Source organism: Anolis sagrei, chromosome 1, assembly GCF_037176765.1.
Source record: "Anolis sagrei isolate rAnoSag1 chromosome 1, rAnoSag1.mat, whole genome shotgun sequence".
Taxonomy (NCBI): domain Eukaryota; kingdom Metazoa; phylum Chordata; class Lepidosauria; order Squamata; family Dactyloidae; genus Anolis; species Anolis sagrei.
This window is the reverse complement of record NC_090021.1, coordinates 264,058,897-264,079,265: the sequence shown is the minus strand read 5'-3', so window position 1 is coordinate 264,079,265 and position 20,369 is coordinate 264,058,897. Positions and strand designations below refer to the sequence as shown.

At 41.0% G+C, this 20,369-nt stretch overlaps 1 protein-coding gene across 2 annotated transcripts in view; it reads left to right on the top strand.

Moving 5' to 3' along the window:
- The window catches only part of NELL1 (neural EGFL like 1), a 604,942-nt gene that overhangs the window by 479,693 nt on the left and 104,880 nt on the right, over positions 1-20,369 (top strand). The window lies entirely within an intron of this gene.

Genomic DNA, 20,369 nt, shown 5'->3' with positions numbered 1-20,369 from the left:
GTCCCCAGTTGGGTCAACATAATCCCAACCAGTTAGAGATTAAGTGTATGGTTGTCAGATCTCAGGAAACTAATTGAGACCTCAGGAAATATCTGTGCTTCTCTGGATTTAAAGATGGATAGAAAAATCTCGTAATAAACAGCACTGGAAGAGGACATGTTTGACTTCTCTTTGGGAGAGGGGGTATTTTGGGTGCAAATTGGACCTCATCACTTTAGGGATTTTTAGTGCCCTAGGACACTTGGAGGACACTGACAGGACGGAGTCTGCCGGATGCCATCAGACCATGCACAGTTACTTCTGGCTGGGCTCAGTGCTTCCAGTATGCTGTGAGCATCCTAGAATGCTGAAAAGAGAACACAGGAGGCTTCCAGTGTTCTCATAGAGAAGGATGGGGCTAGTGTGGGGGAAGCTGGTTGGTGACACTTCCCTTTGTGGGGCGCAAGACGATGAGTTGTTCTGCTGCCCACCAGATTTACCATACATGGTCTACTGCAGCCTTTACATATGAATGATTAGCAGTCAGTCTTCCATAATCCATAGTAACAGGTTAGAGTTTGAAACATTTCCCCATATCATGTGCACTATACATAAGGCTGCATATGCAAACTCAGGGAGGCAGTGATTGAAGCCCGTGGATATACATGGCAAAATTATGGAGAGGTGAATTATTACATATAAAAACAATGTATTATCTATATAAAAGAAAGAAAGTGCATTCAGACTTGAAAGCCCATTTCATCCATTAAAACTTATGAACTGGAGAGGAAAAAATACCCTTAAGAGTGTAACATAAACATTATAATAGAAAATGTATTTCATACATCTGAATGGTTCCATGTGGCATATTGTAAAGGTTGATTAAAACACGTGTTGCATGACCATCAACATAAAAGCTGGATGATATAATATAATTCACATAAAATAAAAATCCTTCTTTGTACCTGTATGGGTTGGGCAAAATCACAACTGAAGAAATAATTTAGTTCTTGTTAAGTAAAACTGTTTTCCCTAAATATAAATCTGGTAATTATCTACTATAAAGGCCAAGTTGATTATCATTGCAGCTAATTCTGAAACCAACCAGCTCTGGTAATGTTTGATATAACATAATGTAACAAACTTCTTTATTGCCAGGAAGTGAGCATCAAAGACATTTCTAAGATTTTTTATAATGATGCAGAATTTCTCCAGACCTTGATCTTCAGTAGAACAGAGAGCTCTTTAAGTACAGCAATCATTCAGTCTTTTGAAAATGGAGTGTCTTATTTAGTAACATGAACAGTCAAATATCCAGAGTTCTTCACTATTTAAGAAGTATAACATCTGAATTATTCCTTTCAGCGTGAAATATCTATTAAATGGATCAGACATCTCAATGTATAACATAAATGGAAGTGCTTTTGTGTGAAAGAGTGAAATTCCCCTCCTTATTTGATCTTTCTGAAGAGCCCTTCTCTGTACCCTCCCAGCTTAGTCTTTGTACACTTTGGGAATGATGCTCATCTATCTTTTGAAAGAGACATAAAGTGGAGGCCTTGAACACTTGTGGTCATTAAAGATCCAATGGAACTTAGATCCAATTCCAGCTTTGGTAATTACTTTGTCTGCCTCCCTCACGATTTCAGTATTCACTTTTCCTTTTAAAGTGTTGTATACTGCTGCTGGCATAGAATGATAGAAACAATTTCACCCCAGTGGTAGCTGTATTTCACTCACTGGTGAATGATTGGTTCTTATTCTGAATCCATTTACAATGCTTTAATGGGAAAGTAGTTCCACTGACCTTAGGGAAACATTAGCACACAATTCTAAATCCATTTATTTTGTACCACATGGCAAAGATTTCAGTTGATTTTTTTCTATTACTATTTTTGTTATTTTAAAAAAACTGTAACCATGTTTGATTGGTTGGCTGATTATTCTAAAAGTTCTACCTCACTTTTTATAACCCAGATGGCCTTTAGCATTGCAACAAAAATCTGCAATGATAAAGAATCTTATAGGACATTAAAGAGTAAGCGTTATAGTTTGCCATAAGCTTTTTCAAAAAAAGTATTTCACATGGCACACAATTCACATGGCACACAGGGCTCCCGGTGTTTTTGCTGTAAAATTGATATCACCAACCTTCTGGAAACAAAACAACTCAACCAAAATTTTAAATGGTCTAAAATAAAGAAAGGCCACTGACATTATGAGATTAACATGCTACCATTACTTTAAAAAGCAAGTATATTTTTTAAAGTGTCTACTGGAATGAGTCACAGGGACTACATTTCATTTTGAAATTTGACAGATGGGCCAGGCCAGTGCATTCCTATGCACACTTGTTTGTGCTGCAAAAAGAAAGAAAGAACAGTACAATATTTAAAATGAAGAATGATTTTAACTAACATAAACTTAACAGTATTTCAGTGGAATACCCCAGGGGCCATCCAATCCTACTCCTTTCTGCCGTACAGAAAAATCACAGTCAAAGCATCCAGTTTCTGCTTAATGTTAAGTAGTAGTAGTGGTAGTAATATTAATAGGGGATATCAAGTCCAACCCCATTCAGGAAAAGCACAGTCAAAGCACCCCCAACAGATGGCCACCCAGCCTTAAGAAAAGGAGGAGGGGGAGCAAACTTAGGAGCCATCCAGTCCTACCTCATTCTGCCATGCAAGGGAGGTCTTTCAGGCCATGGCAGTGGGTGGCAGTGGGGCTCCCCAGACTGCGTGCTTCGGGGAGGTCACATAGTTCACACTGGTGGCAGCAGGGCTCCCCTGGCCATGACCTGTGGAGCCCCTGACTGTGTTTCACAAAGCCAGAACAGCTGCTCTACATCCTGCAGTATCAAACATGGTTTCAGTTTAGGTAATGTACAGGATCACCTCCCATACAATCTGGGGGGCATATCCTCCAGTCTGCCAAACCCCGACTAATGACCATCACCTAAAGGACGTTTTAATTGGCTGCCTCAGGACTGTGGAATGGCCTGCCAGAAGAGATTCAACAGTTAAATCAACTGTGAAAATTTATGATGCACCTGAAGATCCATCTTTTCTGGCAGGCCTACCCAGTCAGTTTTAAGTTGTGAATTTGAATCTGCATTTCATCAGTGAATTTTAACTTGTATTTTAATTCTGTGTATCTTGTTGTATTTGTTTTAATATTGTTTTATCTCTTGTTTAATGATGTTGTACCCTGTCTTGAGCTGCAGGAAGAGGCAGATAATACATTATTATTATTATTATTATTATTATTATTATTATTATTATTATTAGCCAAGATTGAATTCTTTATGTAAAAAGAAAAATATGCTGTTTTATCCAGTAGGGCTATTCTTATGTTAACAGGAAACATTATACAGTAAGCCCTCCACATTTGGTTTGACTTTTGCAAATTTTATTAATCATGGATTTAATTAACATGTTCTCTTCAGGAATCTCTAAGCATGATTTTATGGTTACCTTGGCTGAAGTTTACCATAGTGTTGTAGTTAAGAACCATGAGATTCCTAGATAAGTGTTCTCTCAAATAATTACTGGAGGCCAAAAGATTATTAGATTAATTGGGTTGTTGTAGGTTTTCCAGGCTATATGACCATGTTCTAGAGGCATTTTCTCCTGATGTATGCCATAGATGCAGGCGAAACGTCAGGAGAAAATGCCTCTAGAACATGGCCATATAGCCCGGAAAACCTACAACAACCCAGTGATTCCGGCCATGAAAGCCTTCGACAATATATTAGATTAATTCTTAGCTGGCCTTTTTCCTATAAAGGTTTTCACTTGTCTGCAAAAGAACATCTGACTATTCAAACTTCACTGGCAAAGCAGTTCCATATTATTGTGATGCTCCAGAAAATCTGCTGCTCTTAAAAGACAGAATCTGGTGCAGGAAGTTGTCCTCAATGGTAGATAATGTGATGGGTTCACAAACTATCTTGTTTTGCAAAACCCCACTCCACGACAACTGAAAATAATGTACCATGTGAAATTGATTCAGTCTGCTAATGTATTTGTCCTACATGGCACAGTATTAGCCAAAGATTGCTCACATAAATGCCTCCTATAGCAAGTGAGAGCTCAGGAGATAGTAGCTAGTTAGAGTTAGATTACCTCCACTGCTCCTTTTTGTTATGGAAATCTAATATGGTCTCAATGGGTTTTGTCATGTTATTGCTTTCTTTCTTTTACAGTTGTATATTGTAAGCTAAATACATAGAAAATCAGTACTATATAGATTGCTAGATCCAGTTATTCTTTTGTATTCATATATAAACTTACAACCATTTCAGAATAGCATCTCATGTGGACTGATAATGTGTTTCAGTCTTTGATAATATTTGAGGTCTGAAAATAATACCTTTTTAGAACTCAGCCAAGCATTTGCATAGACACAAAAACTACATTACAGGCTGAAATAGGGTCACAGCCTAAATTAGTTATAGTTCATAGAGCTGTATAAAGTTTGACAAGGTGTTATATAAGGATCTAATCACTGAGCAGTTTAAAATGCTGACCAGTACCACACCTCCAGCTCATGTGCTGGAATAATGTTGGCAGGAATTGAAGACCCACCTTAGCACAGAATGTGCCCTTTTTGTTATTTGAATGAGTAATGTGTAGGCTATCTTCTGATATACTCTGGTGCTTTGAAATAGCAATCCATGATCCATTATGAGGATTCCTAAGCAAACTTGAGAGCTCATTGATACTTAGAATCATAGAATCAAAGAGTTGGAAGAGACCTCATGGGCCATCCAGTCCAATCCCCTGCCAAGAAGCAGGAATATTGCATTCAAATCACCCCTGACAGATGGCCATCCAGCCTCTGTTTAAAAGCTTCCAAAGAAGGAGCCTCCACCACACTCCAGGGCAGAGAGTTCCACTGCTGAACGGCTCTCACAGTCAGGAAGTTCTTCCTCATGTTCAGATGGAATCTCCTCTCTTGTAGTTTGAAGCCATTGTTCCGCGTCCTAGTCTCCAGGGAAGCAGAAAACAAGCTTGCTCCCTCCTCTCTGTGGCTTCCTCTCACATATTTATACATGGCTATCATATCCCCTCTCAGCCTTCTCTTCTTCAGGCTAAACATGCCCAGCTCCTTTAGCCGCTCCTCATAGGGCTTGTTCTCCAGACCTTTTATCATTTTAGTCGCTCTCCTCTGGACACATTCCAGCTTGTCAATATCTCTCTTGAATTGTGGTGCCCAGAATTGGACACAATATTCCAGGTGTGGTCTAACCAAAGCAGAATAGAGGGGTAGCATGACTTCCCTAGATCTAGACACTATGCTCCTATTGATGCAGGCCAAAATCCCATTGGCTTTTTTTGCCGCCACATCACATCACTTGCTGCTCCATAGTCCCAGAGTCTCCAATAAAAGTTATAGTAGAAAAGTGGAACAATGCAATTTATTGCTAACTAAGAAACCGTTCCCAGGGCCCTTCCAGATAAGCCTTTAATGTCTCGCTTTTACCGGAAAACAACTCCTTCCATAAAAACGAATGAATGTGGAGTAAACCAGGTTTTACCAGTTTATGCCACATTTAATAAACACATGGTAAGATTCAAACCTTAAACTAAGGTCTGAATCTTACCAGCTGTTGGCCCAGTGTGAATTGACCCTTGGAACCATGTAACCTGATCTCAGAGATCAATCTAGGCAGCCATTTTGGTCTTTTGGGCTCCTGGAACCCAAAGGTGAAAGAAAATGCTCCTCCATCCCAACCCCCCATTTAGGCCCCAAAGCTTAAAAGAGTGCCTCCCATTTCCTGAGATACCATTTCTTCCATCAGGAGGACTCTCTGGAGAGGCTTTGTGGCTGCCAGGCCGTCTCTGATAAGTTTTATGGACAAAATTGGGGGCTGGAGGGGGGTTGGATGGCATCCTGGGTCAAGTTTTATTTGATCTAAAATGCCATGTAACCACCACCCCACCCCCCAAGGGAAAGCCTGGGGTATAGGTTGGGGTAGGGACACCAAACTGAGTGGAAGCATGTTATTTTAACTCATTTCCTCTCAGTTTTTCAACATGTCTGGAAAAACTCTCCTAGACAAATCACAAATTGTCCTTCCCAGCCCTGTGCAGGAGAAATTAACCAGTGTCTACAGAAAATATGAGTTTCATATTGCTATATTGCATTTGCCCGAGGACCTAACAGTATAGGCAATTGTGATGAATGTTGGTTGTTGTAGTGCAGCAGCATCTGAAGGGACACATGATTCCGACCATTGGGCTATTTTAAGAAGTGCTTAAACCAGAAAATGTGAACAGAGATGTTGGTGATGGCATTGCCAAAGATATGGGCCAACCCAATGATTTTGGCTTAGGAGAAGACCAGAATGACAAAGTTCTCCCTTTAGTCCATTCCAAAGCCATACCTCCAACACAACCAACTGTCTCCAGGGGCAAGGTCTGGCCCATAGCCCAGCTTGGAAATGGACAGGCAAATGGACACACAGAAGGAAGCCTGACTTGCTTCCTCACACTTTTATCCAAAATCATGGGAAGAAATGGTATCCAGTAGGGTCATGTCCAGGTTTTGTCTGTAAGTGTGCTATATATTCTATATCTATATGTTTTAAATGGTTTTTATTGTATGATTTAAATGTTTTATATTTTCTACTGTATATGGTTATGGCATCGAATGGTTGCCTGTTGTGAAGCCGCCATGAGTCACCTTCAGGCTCAAGAAAGGCGGGATATATATATATATATATATATATATATATATATATATATATATTCTACCATTATACTATAACCTGCTGTTGACACGGTAGTCTAAACAGCAAAATTTAAAAAATCAAAATGAATAGTGGATACTTTATTGCCTCCCCTGTTAAGGATTTCTGAACTAATGTATTTTTATTTCTGCCTTCTGAAAAATGAATGGTCTAGCACCATCTATTTGGCAGATACAGTATGTTACAACTTAAAATTAACCTCTCTTACAGGCAGATGACTAGAAATGTGCACATCTGGTGACAATAAAATTTCCTCACTTAGAAAAATATAGTGAAGACATGATTTATTTGTAATTTCCATACTCAAGACTTCCACAATAAATTTATATGACTGTTTTATTTATGTTTTTATGAAGTGGATTGGGAGGTGAATGGTGCTTTGACACAAGTTGTGTAACACCTGCTACCAGCAGACCACTATATTAGTCTTGCATTTTCCTCCTGGGTTACCACTTTCTTTGGAATTAGTGGGTCTTAGGTAGAAATTTTAAGAGAAGGAAGCAAATCCCTTTGAACACAGTAGAATAGATGTCTTAATAAGCAGAGGCAGGAAGATTAAACTGTTTGACTCAAGCTTGTTCTTTATTATATTTTTGGTAATTTTCTTGTAATCTGTGTTTTTTTTCTTTCTTTTTTTGCAAAGTATTTATGACCTCAAGGTTTATCACCCTATAAAGGCACCCAAATTATTATTTATGTTATCATCTCTATTGGGGCTTTCCACAATCTACATCAGCTCAGAAGTTAGGAGAAAATAAAGAATGGATTACTTGGGATTAAGTATGTGCAGCACATTTTGAAACCATCAAAATTTACTCTTTGGTTGTTGTAGTGATTGTAATATCCCCAGCACAACACAGAAAACCACTCTGGATATGGATTTGTCCTTCAGAACTCTGCTAGCTGGAGTCAGTTGCAAACAAATGTCAGTCTACAAAAGCAGTTAGTTACCAGTAGGGCTGAACTATTGGAATAGGGATCATGAAAAACGTATGTTGAAAGAAGTTCAAGGTCTAGTACTAGAATCAATCAACATCTGAAGATGCAAAGCCTGAAACAATGAACAATGTTGTAAAGCAGCCCAAGTCATAAACTGAGTGAAGACCCCGGAACAGAGGGACATGATGCTCAGAACAAGACGGAATGTCGATTGGAGCAGAAGGTCAGAGCAACTGGAATGCTTTTGTCAGTGAAGGCTTTGAGTTCAAGGCCCATCATAATCATTAGGAATGCTGTCATAGAGATCAAGTATGTATCTAGACTGTAGGTTTCAAGAAGTTTGATTCCAGTTTAACTGCCATGGCTCAATACTATATAATCATGGGAGTTATAGTTCTTTAAGGTTTTTTGCCACCTGTGCCTCACTAGATTACAGTTTCCAGGATTACATAGCATGACATTTAAAGTGGGTCAAACTGCATTAGTTCTACAGTGTAGATAAACCCTAGGATAGTGGTTCTCAACCTGTGGGTCCCCAGATGTTTTGGCCTTCAAATCCCAGAAATCTTAATAGCTAGTAAACTGGCTGGGATTTCTGGGAGTTGTAGACCAAAACATCTGGGGATGCACAGATTGAGAACCACTGCCCTAGGACATGGACCAATGGATTCAATTTGCAGTAAAGGCGATTCCACCTGAGTGTCAGAATGAACCTCTTGATGGTACGAGCTGGGGGAGCACAGTTGGAGAAACTCTGGTCTAGATTTAAAGTGTTGCAGTAATTCTCATATTAATCCTTAACCTCATGCTTTGGATATTTCTCAGTCTTTGAACGCTTTTCATCTTTTTCTTTCTGTTCTTTATACTGTGTTTATACTGTTTCAGGACCTTATCGCATTGGGATATAATCAATTTATATCAGTATGCATCCTTTATTTTTTAAGGACTGGGTACATGTTGTATTCTGATGGGTGCATACTCTTTCCATCACACCTAATTCTTTGAACATACTGCAGTTTGGCTCATTGCACCATGGAAGGCTGGCTCCTTCCAGTAAATTTGAAGGCCTCCCTATGTCACTTTTCCCCCCTAAGAGCCGCCACAAACTAGGCTCCTGTGGGAGCAAACCTTGCCAGCACGTCCCTGACATCATGAGGCTGCGCCTCTCACCCTGCCACTTTCTCAGCCTCTTTCTCCGTGCCAGAGTGGTTTTTCCTTTGCTAGGGCAGCATTGCCAGCGTACTCTCTCAGTTGGCAGAATTCAACTGAGAGAGTATGCTGGCAATGCTGCCCTAGCAAAGGAAAAACCACTCTGGCACGGAGAAAGAGGCTGAGAAAGGGGCGGGGCGAGAGGCGGAGTCTCATGACGTCAGGGACGTGCTGGCAAGGTTTGCTCCCGCAGGAGCCTAGTTTGCGACGGGTCTAATATTGTGAAGTGACATAACCTGGAAGTTTGCATACTGAATGACAGAATACATACTGAATGCATACTGACAGAATGCATACTGATTTCTGGGCACATGTAAAAGCAGTGCCTCAGTAATGTATAAAACAGCATTAAATAAATAAATAAGATTAAAATCCTGTGTGAAATTGCTCATTTACTGTGACATTTTGCAGATGAATTCCAATGGATTACTGATGAAATGGGGCAAATGCCATGTGATAGGACCCATTCGGAATCATGTTCAAAGAGTCTCAAAATTGAGTATATCCCAATGTGATAAGGTCCTCAGATTCTCTTTTGTACATGTATAGGATTGCAGTTTAAAATGCTGTTGTGAGGAAATCTTTGGACTGTCTATCATATTTACCACATGGAAACAAAATTTGGTCTGTCCCTATCACTCGTCAGGTATTGTTATCAGAAGGAAGTAAAAAAACAAAAACCAATAGCCTGAGCAGCCCCTTGCAAATATTTGCCCTGTGTTTACTTTTGCAATACTCTTAGTGGCATGAAAGGAAATGATCAAATTCTTGATGTTATTGGGCAGGCAAATGGCAAATGGAGACCTCATCAAAAATAATTGATCATTCCTGCTTTCAGATGTGAAGTATTTCTTATTTTGGTCTTGCATAGATTCCTTGGACATAGTAGTACCAACTTTTTTTTTGTCCAGTAAGAAAATAAAGCTCAAAAGTTCATTTCACGAAACAATATATTTGCTCCCCTGCTGAAGACAAGATTATTGTTTGTTTCCTGGTCTTCTTGAGGTCAGCCTCTGAGTTTTCCCAGTCTGTCTTGCAAGCATGTTTTAGAAAACTGATGGGAAAAGGAACCATTTGCAACATTCTATTTTAGGATTTACGTAAAAAGGTTTATACTAGAAGTGAGTGCCACTAAACATAATTTTCCTTTCTCTTATTTCTCTCTATGTATTCAGCTTTGTAAGTCATTTTCTTCCAAATTGTCCTCTTTATCCAGATTGAGATGCAAAGAACTTCTTTCACTCATGGAAGGAGCTTGCAATAGTGCAATTTTTCATTTTCCCCCTTTAAACAACACTGTACCATGCTCCATACTATAGTACAGATTGCTTTTGAAAACAATTTCCATTTCAAAAGATGTTAGTATGCAACATGACAGGAGGCAGACAAGTTTCTGTGCAAGAGAAAAAAAATGAGTCCAATGCTCTCTCGCGGCCTAAAAATGGACACTGTATAAGAAAGGAATACACAAGCACTGTGCATACACAATGTAGCACTGTTAACACCGGTTCCATAATATAACTGCATCCAAAAGTTGGTGTAGTATTCTTGTGCAGATACTTCACAGCTACTTCCCCATCTAACCGATATTGGCACCTCTCTTGTTTGTTGTTTAAAGTTGTAGCATATCTTTCTGCATTTGATGCCCAGTTTAGCTAACAATTTATAAAAGTAATGCACAGTAATCATGATAAATACATAACAATGTACAAATAAAAAAGAGAAGCACATAACAATCACATGTAGCTTCATCAGGTGAACTGATTTTCCCATCGTATCCTGCTTCACCTCCCTTTTTAGCATGGAGCTCTTCATCTGACATAAAGGGCCTTCTGGCTGGGCTCCATGCCAAAAAGGGAGGTGAAGCAATGCCCGCTCCCACCATGGCAACACAGGAGCCTTCTCGTATTACCTTCCCTTCAGTCTGGGAACCTGGGCAGCAATGTTTCTCCCCATGGGATGAAGAGGAAAGTAGGTGGGCAATGCAGAGCATGAAGTGGCAGCTTTTCCATGCCCCCTGCTGGGATCCTATGGATTTACCCTGATGCGGGGTGAATCCATGGGCCTTTCTAATAAGATCTCTAGATGCATCAGTAGACAAAAAATCTATTTGTTCAGGTTTATCTGAACAAATAGGTCAACAATAAGTTATGCAGGTAGCTAATATTGTATGTGAAACCTGTAGACACGTTCTTTATTTGTTTTCAACTTTTAATTTATGTTGCCAGGCAGCTATTAACATGAGAAAGGGCAATATTTCTCTAGGAGTTATTTGGTCATTGTACCCAACTGGTAACATTGGGTTGACAGTGAAACATGGGGAGTGGGGAAAAACAGTGCTTCTTTCTTTGAAAAGGTCTTTTCAGAAAGAAGATAGAGATTGAGCCTCTTTTATCTGGAAGTCTGAAAATCCCAAATCTGAAACTTTATTGCTAGTCAGCATCTTCCACCTTTGAGATGGTGGTGGTGACACTTTTGTTTGCATCTATGAAATGGATGAAGGTGTAGATTGTTGTCATTTCAGACCATCAGATTCTCTCCATCCAAGATAGTATGAGTAGCTCTAGCAAGATGATTGGAGGAGTGTCATGGGATACATCTAAGCATATACAGAGTTCACAACCTTTTTCTTCCTTCTCTAGGCATTGTATTAGAGCCATATTGGATGTTGTGTGAGTGGAGGTGGACTCCATGGCAATGGTGAGCAGCTTTACCACTGAACTACAAGTCTCAGCAGCCATGTCAGCCACTCTGGTGAAGTTGCCCAGACCAAAAAGCAGCACTGCCAAGCACAATCAGCACCAACACCCCACTTTTGTCACTCCAGCTTCTGACATTTCCCCTCTCCCTCCTCTGTTTCTGAAGAAACCAGAAGCATACTTCAAAAAGGGGCTGCCATGAGCAGGAACATAGGGCAGATCATCCCTCAATCTTGCTTATGCAACTTCTGCAAATTCTGTTTATGCAACACTGGTCATCTGACTCTTTAGCTGCCATTTGCTCAGGGGGTGGATGTCATTGCTCATGGCCTCAAAGGCTCTTTTTCATACCAGAAGTAGGTGGAGGAAAGGAGTGCTTCAATGGCCATAGGATCTGTGGTTGTATGTAAACCAGTAAAATAGAATTTTAATCGTTTTATGAATCCTGGTCATAGTTTCATGGTGATTCTAACATATTTTAGAGGAAACTATTCAACACTAGCCATCCCCTGCCACGCATTGCTGTGGCCCAGTCTGTGTATATATGTTTTGTGTGTGTATATGTGTGCATATATATGTGTGTGTATATGTGTATGTGCATATATATATATATGCAAAACTATATATATTGTTTTGTGCATGCATTGTAATGCTTTTTTTGTTTTTTTGGCTTTTTAAGTCACTTCCTCTGTGTTTTTCAGTGTTTTTATACGTGATGGTCACTTGTTGGTCTGATAGGTGTATCGTGTCCAAATTTGGTGTCAATTTGTCCAGTGGTTTTTGAGTTATGTTAATCCCACAAACGAACATTGCATTTTTATTTAAATAGATTTGGGGCTAAATCCAATGATAGTACAATCTAGACTGCGTTCACTGGTTTTATGGAATGTACATAACTATGTACATACTAATTTATGTTGGTTCTGTGTTTTTTTATTTTTTATGAGTAACAATGATACAGACCATAACCTGGTCCTCCCACCCAAGTGACAATGATAGGCAAAGAGTAGATAAAAAGGCTACAATCTCAAAAATCTGCAACACAGCAGGCAGTGTGACATTGGGGCATAAATAACTTTGCATAGCTCTCCTCTGTCATCCATGTCACAGCACATCCTGGTATGCCACTTAGACAATGGCTTCGTAATTTGAAAGCAAAAGTATACAGCAACATTTTAATATTTTGTATAGCTTATAAGAAGTTTTTTTTTCTTAGCAGATTTCTTTCTCTTGCTGAATCCTTATATTGGACTAGTGTTACCAGGTAACGGCTTCTGTAATGGTTGCGTAGAAGAAGGAATGTGAACAGTTGTTACTAGTTACACGAGGATTGTTTAGTGGCTTCGCCATCATTGAATAACATCAGATTACCATCACTGAATAACATCAGATTACCATCATTCAATGGATGATTTGGGCTTAAACAATGGATTTAACACCATACTATGGACATTTTGGACCTAAACAAAAGACCAGAAGACCTGCCCACTATATGACTCAGCATTTCATTGTTATCATCAGTGTTCAAAGAAACACCTATTCATTCATTCCACACTGCCCTCTCTGGTCTAGCCAAGCTGTGCAAGTAACATGATTCCACACAGCTTGGAAATTGTGCTGGCAACTAGTGAGAACTTAGTTACTGTCTTCATTGTATGGGCTACCACCTTTTCCCACCAACAGTGTCATCACCTCTTTCGGACGGCCAAGAAGAACCAGGGACCTGGCCAACGGGTGCCGGCTTGTCTTCCACGGATCCAAGGAGTTGGGCTCCTATGGTTTGAATTGACTGTGCTGATCGAGTGTCTTTGATATTGGATTTAATCCTAGAAGGCATTAACTTTGCATTGTAGAACTTGCTTGCACTAAACCACTTTAAACTGAACACTTTGCATTGCAGAACTAGCCTTGCACTAAGCCACTTTGAATTGAGCACTTTAGACCTCCTAATCTGCCAGAGCCCTAGCCATTAATTAACCGGTCCCAAATACTGCAGCACTTTAAACGAAAGCCCTGAGATGCTACACCATCACTTCTGGAGTCATTTATATATACTGTTAACCATGAGCACTTTACTCCTATGTCATCATTTATGCTATTCTTGCTGCTATTGGTATTGTATCAGTTATTTTTCCCTTCCATTATTGCACAAGTGCACTTTACATCCTTTAGTATACTGAAAGGAGCAAGTAGCATCAAAGGGTGGGATTACCGGGATCCAGTTGCGTGTAACCATGATTGTCATCAAGTATTAACAACCAGAATAACAACTGATGAAAATGAAGGGAGCTTCCCGGGGGGGGGGGGGGGTTGTGGGGGGGGGGCACCATAGGGGTGGTGACAGGTAGAGGGAGATATGGGAAAGGGAGAACAAAACATTCATTTTGGCCCAAAATTTATAATAACAAATTGGCAATCCCTAAAGATGCTAATAATTCAAGACATAACCAAATTCGGCCCAAAATTTATAACAGAACATTGGCAATTCCAAAATTTAGTGTTACAATTCAGCCCAAAGTAATAAAGATAGATTGGCAACTTCGAAACATTCTCCTGACAAGATACAGCTGAGGTGCCAGGATGGTGGTCCTTCCAGGTTAAAGGTTGTGCTGTTCAATGCCAGGTCAGTAAATGGGAAAACTTCTATTATTCAAGATCTAATCCAAGAAGAACAAGCTGACCTGGCTTGTATAATGGAGACCTGGCCGGACGAGGGGTGAGGGGTGAATCTCTCCCAACTCTGTCCACCGGGTTACTCTGTGCAGCACCAACCAAGACTTGGAGGGTGGGGAGGCGGAGTTGCAGTGGTCTATAAGGATTTTATCCCCCTGATCAGGTGTCCCATCCCACGGTCATCTTCTTTTGAATGTGCCGGCTTTAGGATAGGTGACCGGGACAGGATAGGGATTCTGTTAGTGTACCCGCCACCCCGCTGCACTACGGTCTCATTACCTGAGCTAGCAGGAGTGGTCTCGGATTTGGCGTTGAGCTCCCAACGGCTTTTAGTCTTGGGAGATTTCAATGTCCACGCAGAGACCTCTCTCTCAGGTGCGGCTCAGGACTTCATAGCCACCATGGCAACCATGGGCCTGTCCCAATCAGTATCTGGTCCCACCCATAGTGCCGGGCACACATTGGATTTGGTCTTTTATCAGGGATGGGATGAGAGTGACGGGGTGGAGGAGCTGACCATCGCTCCATTGCCATGGACCGATCACCAACTGATCAGGTTTAGACTAACTGTGCCTCCTAACCTTCACAGGGGTGGTGGACCCATTAGAATGGTTCGCCCCAGGAGGCTTATGGAGCCAAAAGGCTTCCTGACGGCTCTTGGGGAATTTCCCACCTCCTTGGCTAGCGACTCTGTCGATGTTTTGTTCTCTCACTGGGACAGTGAGATGACCAGGGCAATTGACACACTCGCTCCAGAACGCCCCCTCTCGAGTAACCGAGCTAAAGCTGACCCTTGGTTCACTGAGGAGCTGGCAGCGATGAAGCGAAAGAAGAGGAGGCTAGAGTGCGTGTGGCGCCAGAGCCCCACCGATTCAGCCTGAACACATCTGAATGCCTTCCTAAGGTCCTATGATGTGGCAATAGCGGCGGCACAGAAAACATTTCTTGCTGCCAATATTGCATCTGCGAAGAATCATCCAGCTGAGCTCTTCTGAGTTGTCAGGGGCCTGTTAAATCAGCTGAAAAGCGAGGCCCCTGATAACACGGTGCCTCGCTGTGAAGCATTTGCTCGATTCTTTGCGGATAAAATTGCATGGATTCGGTCGAGTTTTGACGCCGTATTAACAGCGGTCACTGGGGATGTAATGCGAGCATCTGCTTGTCCGGTTTTATTGGATTCATTTCAATTGGTTCAGTTTGAGGATGTGGACAGGAACCTTGGAGAGGTGCGACCTACCACATGCATCCTAGACCCCTGTCCATCCTGGCTGATAAAAGAAGCCAGAGGGGGTTTGGCAGAGTGGGTGAAGGTGGTAGTTAATGCCTCCTTACAGGAGGGAAAGTTTCCAGCGAGCTTAAAACAAGCTATCATAAAACTGCTGTTGAAGAAACCATCACTGGATCCCACTCAATTAGACAACTATCGGCCAGTTCCCAATCTCCCCTACTTGGGCAAAGTCATGGAACGTGTGGTGGCAGCACACCTCCAGGGTTTTCTGGTAGACACTGATTATCTAGATCCAGCACAGTCTGGCTTTAGGCCGGGACATGGAACGGAGACAGCCTTGGTCACCTTGGTAGATGATCTTCGCTGGGAACTGGACAGGGGGAATGTGTCCCTGTTAGTTCTGCTGGACCTCTCAGCGGCCTTCGATACCGTTGATCATGGTATCCTTCTGGGGCACCTCACAGATATGGGGCTTGGGGGCACTGCTCTGCAATGGCTCCGATCCTTTCTTGAGGGAGGGTCACAGAAGGTGTTATTGGGTGACACCTGTTCGGCCCCACAACCATTGTTGTGTGGAATCCCACAGGGTTCAATTCTGTCCCCGATGTTTTTTAACATCTACATGAAGCTGCTGGGGGAGATCATTCGGAGTTTCAGAATGAGATGTTATCTCTACGCAGATGATGTCCAAATCTGTCACTCCTTCCCACCTGTCACCAAGGAGGCTGTCCAGCCCTTGAATCGGTGCTTGGCTTCTGTGTCGGACTGGATGAGAGCTAACAAATTGAAATTGAATCCAGACAAGACAGAGGTCCTACTGGTCAGTCGTAAGGTCGAACAGGGCATAGGGTTACAGCCTGTGTTAGATGGGGTTACACTCTCCCTGAGACACAGGTTCGCAGCATGGGAATGATCCTGCACTCATCACTGAGCCTGGAACCCCAGGTCTCGGCAGTGGCCGGGAGAGCTTTTGCACAATTAAACTTGTGCGCCAGCTGTGTCCGTACCTTGGGAAGTTGGATATGGCCACAGTGGTCCACGCTCTTGTTACATCCTGATTAGATTACTGCAACGCACTCTACGTGGGGTTGCCTTTGAAGACTGTTCGGAAACTTCAATTAGTCCAGTGGGAGGGAGCCAGAGTACTCACCGGAGCGTCATACAGGGAGCATACCACCCTTCTGCTATGTCAGCTCCACTGGCTGCCGATCCAATTCTGAGCACAATTTAAAGTGCTGGTTTTGACCTACAAAACCCTATATGGTTCCAGCCCAGCGTATCTGTCCGAACGGATCTCCCTCTACGTCCCACCTCGGAGTTTAAGATCTTCTGGGGAGGCTCTGCTCTCGGCCCCACCTCTATCACAAGTGAGATTGGTGGGGACGAGGAGCAGGACCTTCTCAGTGGTGGCCCCTCACCTATGGAATTCACTCCCCGGGGAAATTTGATCAGCGACATCCCTTCTTTCCTTTAGAAGGAAATTAAAAACATGGATTTGGGACCAGGCGTTTGGGCAATCTGGCAGATAAATAAAGGACTATGACGGCAGATAGGAATAGACAATGTGGAATGAAGTATGGACTCTGGGTTGGCGAACGCTGAGCATGAGATTGGTTTATTGATTGTGATATATATTGATTGTTTTTTAATTGTTTTAATTGTTATAACTGTTTAACTGCTGTTTTTATACGTTTTTGTATTATTGTGTAGGCATCGAATTGTGCCTGTTTGTTAGCCGCCCTGAGTCCCCCCTCGGGGGTTGAGAAGGGCGGGGTAGAAGTAGATGAAATAAATAAATCATACATAAATAACCTTGTACTGGGCCCAACTTAGACATTTTGAGTTTGGGAACCCTATCTTCAGAACTAGGAAGGAGAATGCAAAAAAGCATGTAAGTGGACCTTGCTGAAAAACTGACAGAACTTGCAACATTATCTTTGAGAAGGAATGCATTAAAATAAACTCAGAGTCACAGTTCGAATTGCATTATTAAAAAGTAATAATATTCTGTTTTCCAAAATTTAGTAAAATTGTTTTTTATTATGCTGAAACATTATCAACATGAGGCAATGCACAAAGCAGCACTTGAACAATACATTGGATTTTAAGTCAAAATAATCCTGTGATTTGAGTGAATTTCTTTCTTGTACTACAAGGTGATGCCAGTTTCACATGGTAGTTACTGAGGAAAGAGGTTAATTAGAAGCAACCAGTTACATACTAAGCTCTTGACATGTAGTTCCTTTGCACTGGGGAGCTTCTCAGATTCTGGTCTGGCAAACACAAGGATCAAGAAGCTTATTCCCTGGCTGTCAAAGCTTTATGGAGCTGTTCCCCAGGGTGAGCTTTCAGAAGGAGTTCAAGGACAGTGCACAGTTCCCTGGAGCATTACAAAAACCAGCATTTAATGCTCTTGCAGAGCCTTTCTAAAGCACAGATTGGAAATTGTACAATTTGCTTAACTGTTCTGTGAAGGTTGTCCTACACCAAACCTATAAATGTTAACACAGAAATCCAACCTACAAAAATTTATATTAGCTTTGTTCTGAGGCTTAGACATCAAATGTTTAAGAGAAAAAGAAATAGTGTTGTGAATATTTAAATGGCTGAATGAAATGGATATTTATGGTATTACCAAAATCTAATTTTTAGAATTATCTCAGAGGGGTTTTTTTTGACAGAATTTGCCCTAATACACTGAATTGTTCTTTGTACACTTCTGTCGTTACTGATGTAGAAATCTTTATGCATGATTATATGTTAATTCTTTTTTAGTAAAATGGCTGCCCAGATAATCTTAATGGCCTCTCTTTCATGACTGTCCTTAAATTAAGGTGTGTTGAGTTAGAGTCACTTGCAGCTGCTGTAATGTTCAAATGCCATTATATGTACTCGCCTTGAAGAAAGCCATACTGCCTCTTCTTGAGACAATGTAGGTGGTGTTTGACATTAATTCATAAAAATATTTAGTTTTTCCTCATAAAACATTTCTAACAAAATATATTCCAACTGAAAAACAACTATCATATATTTGCATATATAAGTTGAAAAAAATGTCAAATTTCTACATGGATCAATGAAGTACCCATGTCCATTGTTGCTCTACCTTTACAATGATGGCTCAAAAATTTGTAGTAATATCAGCTTTTAGGGGGCTTCCATGTAGTAGCTGAGAGAGAATGGGTTCTTCTTTCACACTGTCTCAGCCTAGAGTAGACTCTGAGAGCTCCGTCCTTGCTGAGAGAGTGATAAAGAAGCAATTTATATCCTCTATTCTCCATTTGGGCATCTCCTGATATGGCAGACAGAGGTTGCTTCTCTGCTGTGGTGTAAATGCACCAAGGAACCCGCTGTTGGTATCATTTTTCTGTCCATACATTGTAAAAGAGAGAGAAGAGAAAATACCTTTTTGAATGTCTGGGTGGGAAAATGGTGGTGGTGGCCAGAAATAGGTGCCTCCCCGTTGAGGTGCTGTCACTTTTGTCTCTCCATGGAAAGGGATCTAAGGAGTCTCATGCTGAGCCCTAAGTGGGTCAAATCAAAATACATCATTTTGTCTTGAAAACCTTCCCTCATCTTATACATAAATAGCATTATCTTTTTTTGTGCTAAATGTTTAATATATTCATGTTTGTAAGGAACGCAAGTTAGTCTTCTGTAATCTTAAAGGAATCATGACTGCCTTCCATAGCAGATTTGATACAGTTCATAGCATCAGATAATGAGTATTAGCTTTTGGTAGAACAGAACTATGTCCAATTTTAAAATTATAAAAATATTTCCATATGGCAGACTAGACCAAAATAATAAAACATACTTTCTTTTCTTAACCATTTATAAATAATGTATGTTTGATTTAATCGTACTATCAGTGTTACATGTTCACAAAAGTAGCTGAGAGCTCAGATCTAAATCAGTATTGCCCCCCAGCTCACGACTATACACAGGCAATCCTTAAATTTAAAATTAGGACTATTTCATTCAGATTTGCAATGTGGAGAACTGCTGAGTGTTCGAGCCTGATGTTTGTTTTTTATGAGCACATGGAAAGATGTAATCCTTAGAGCAAGCATTTGAGCTGTGTGGTGTTCCATACACTAGCCATAATTATCATATCTCTTGAAGGCAGAGATGGGGATTTTGTGGCCCTCCAGATGTTTTTATGTCCCAGATTTCATCATTCATCACATGACTATGTTGGCTAGGGCCTATGGGAGTATCAGGCCAACAGCATTTGGAAGGTCACACATTTCCCAACCCTACTTTTAAGATCTGCATAATATCAGTTAAGTGGCGAGTGCAGAGTTGCAGTTCATACCACTATCTGTCTGTCTATCTGTCTGTCTATCTATCTCTTTATCTATCTATGCTGCATTTTTTCCAGCAGAGTTCAAAATGCTGTGCTTGATATTTCTAGAGACACTGCAAATGGGAGGTGAGACTAATAAATCTATATGAAAAAATGGTGGTAAGCAGTTGCAGATATGGTAGCAAGCTCCAGCCTCCAGACAGGTTACATTCTTTGGGCTCCCCTGGTTTCCACCTGGTGGCTGGTAGAAGCCCACCAACCACCTGATTCCATTGCTCCTCCCCATTTTAAAAAGGGGTTGAGCAAGTACATTTTTGTAGCTATGTGGAAATTCTGATTTAATGCTCTGTGAATACCTACGGCTCACATTATGGCTATGCAATATTTGTGCCAAGCCAATGCTACAAGATTCAGAATATGTTAAGTTTGAATGGCTTGTTGCCCCTTTAGGAAGAGTGCACTATCATGTATGTAGTAAACAAAAATACAGATCAAATGATGCCATCAGCAGATCCTGTGACCCACATTCACACTGATGATCCTAAAAAGGTCTTGCACATGAACCAAATTTATTTT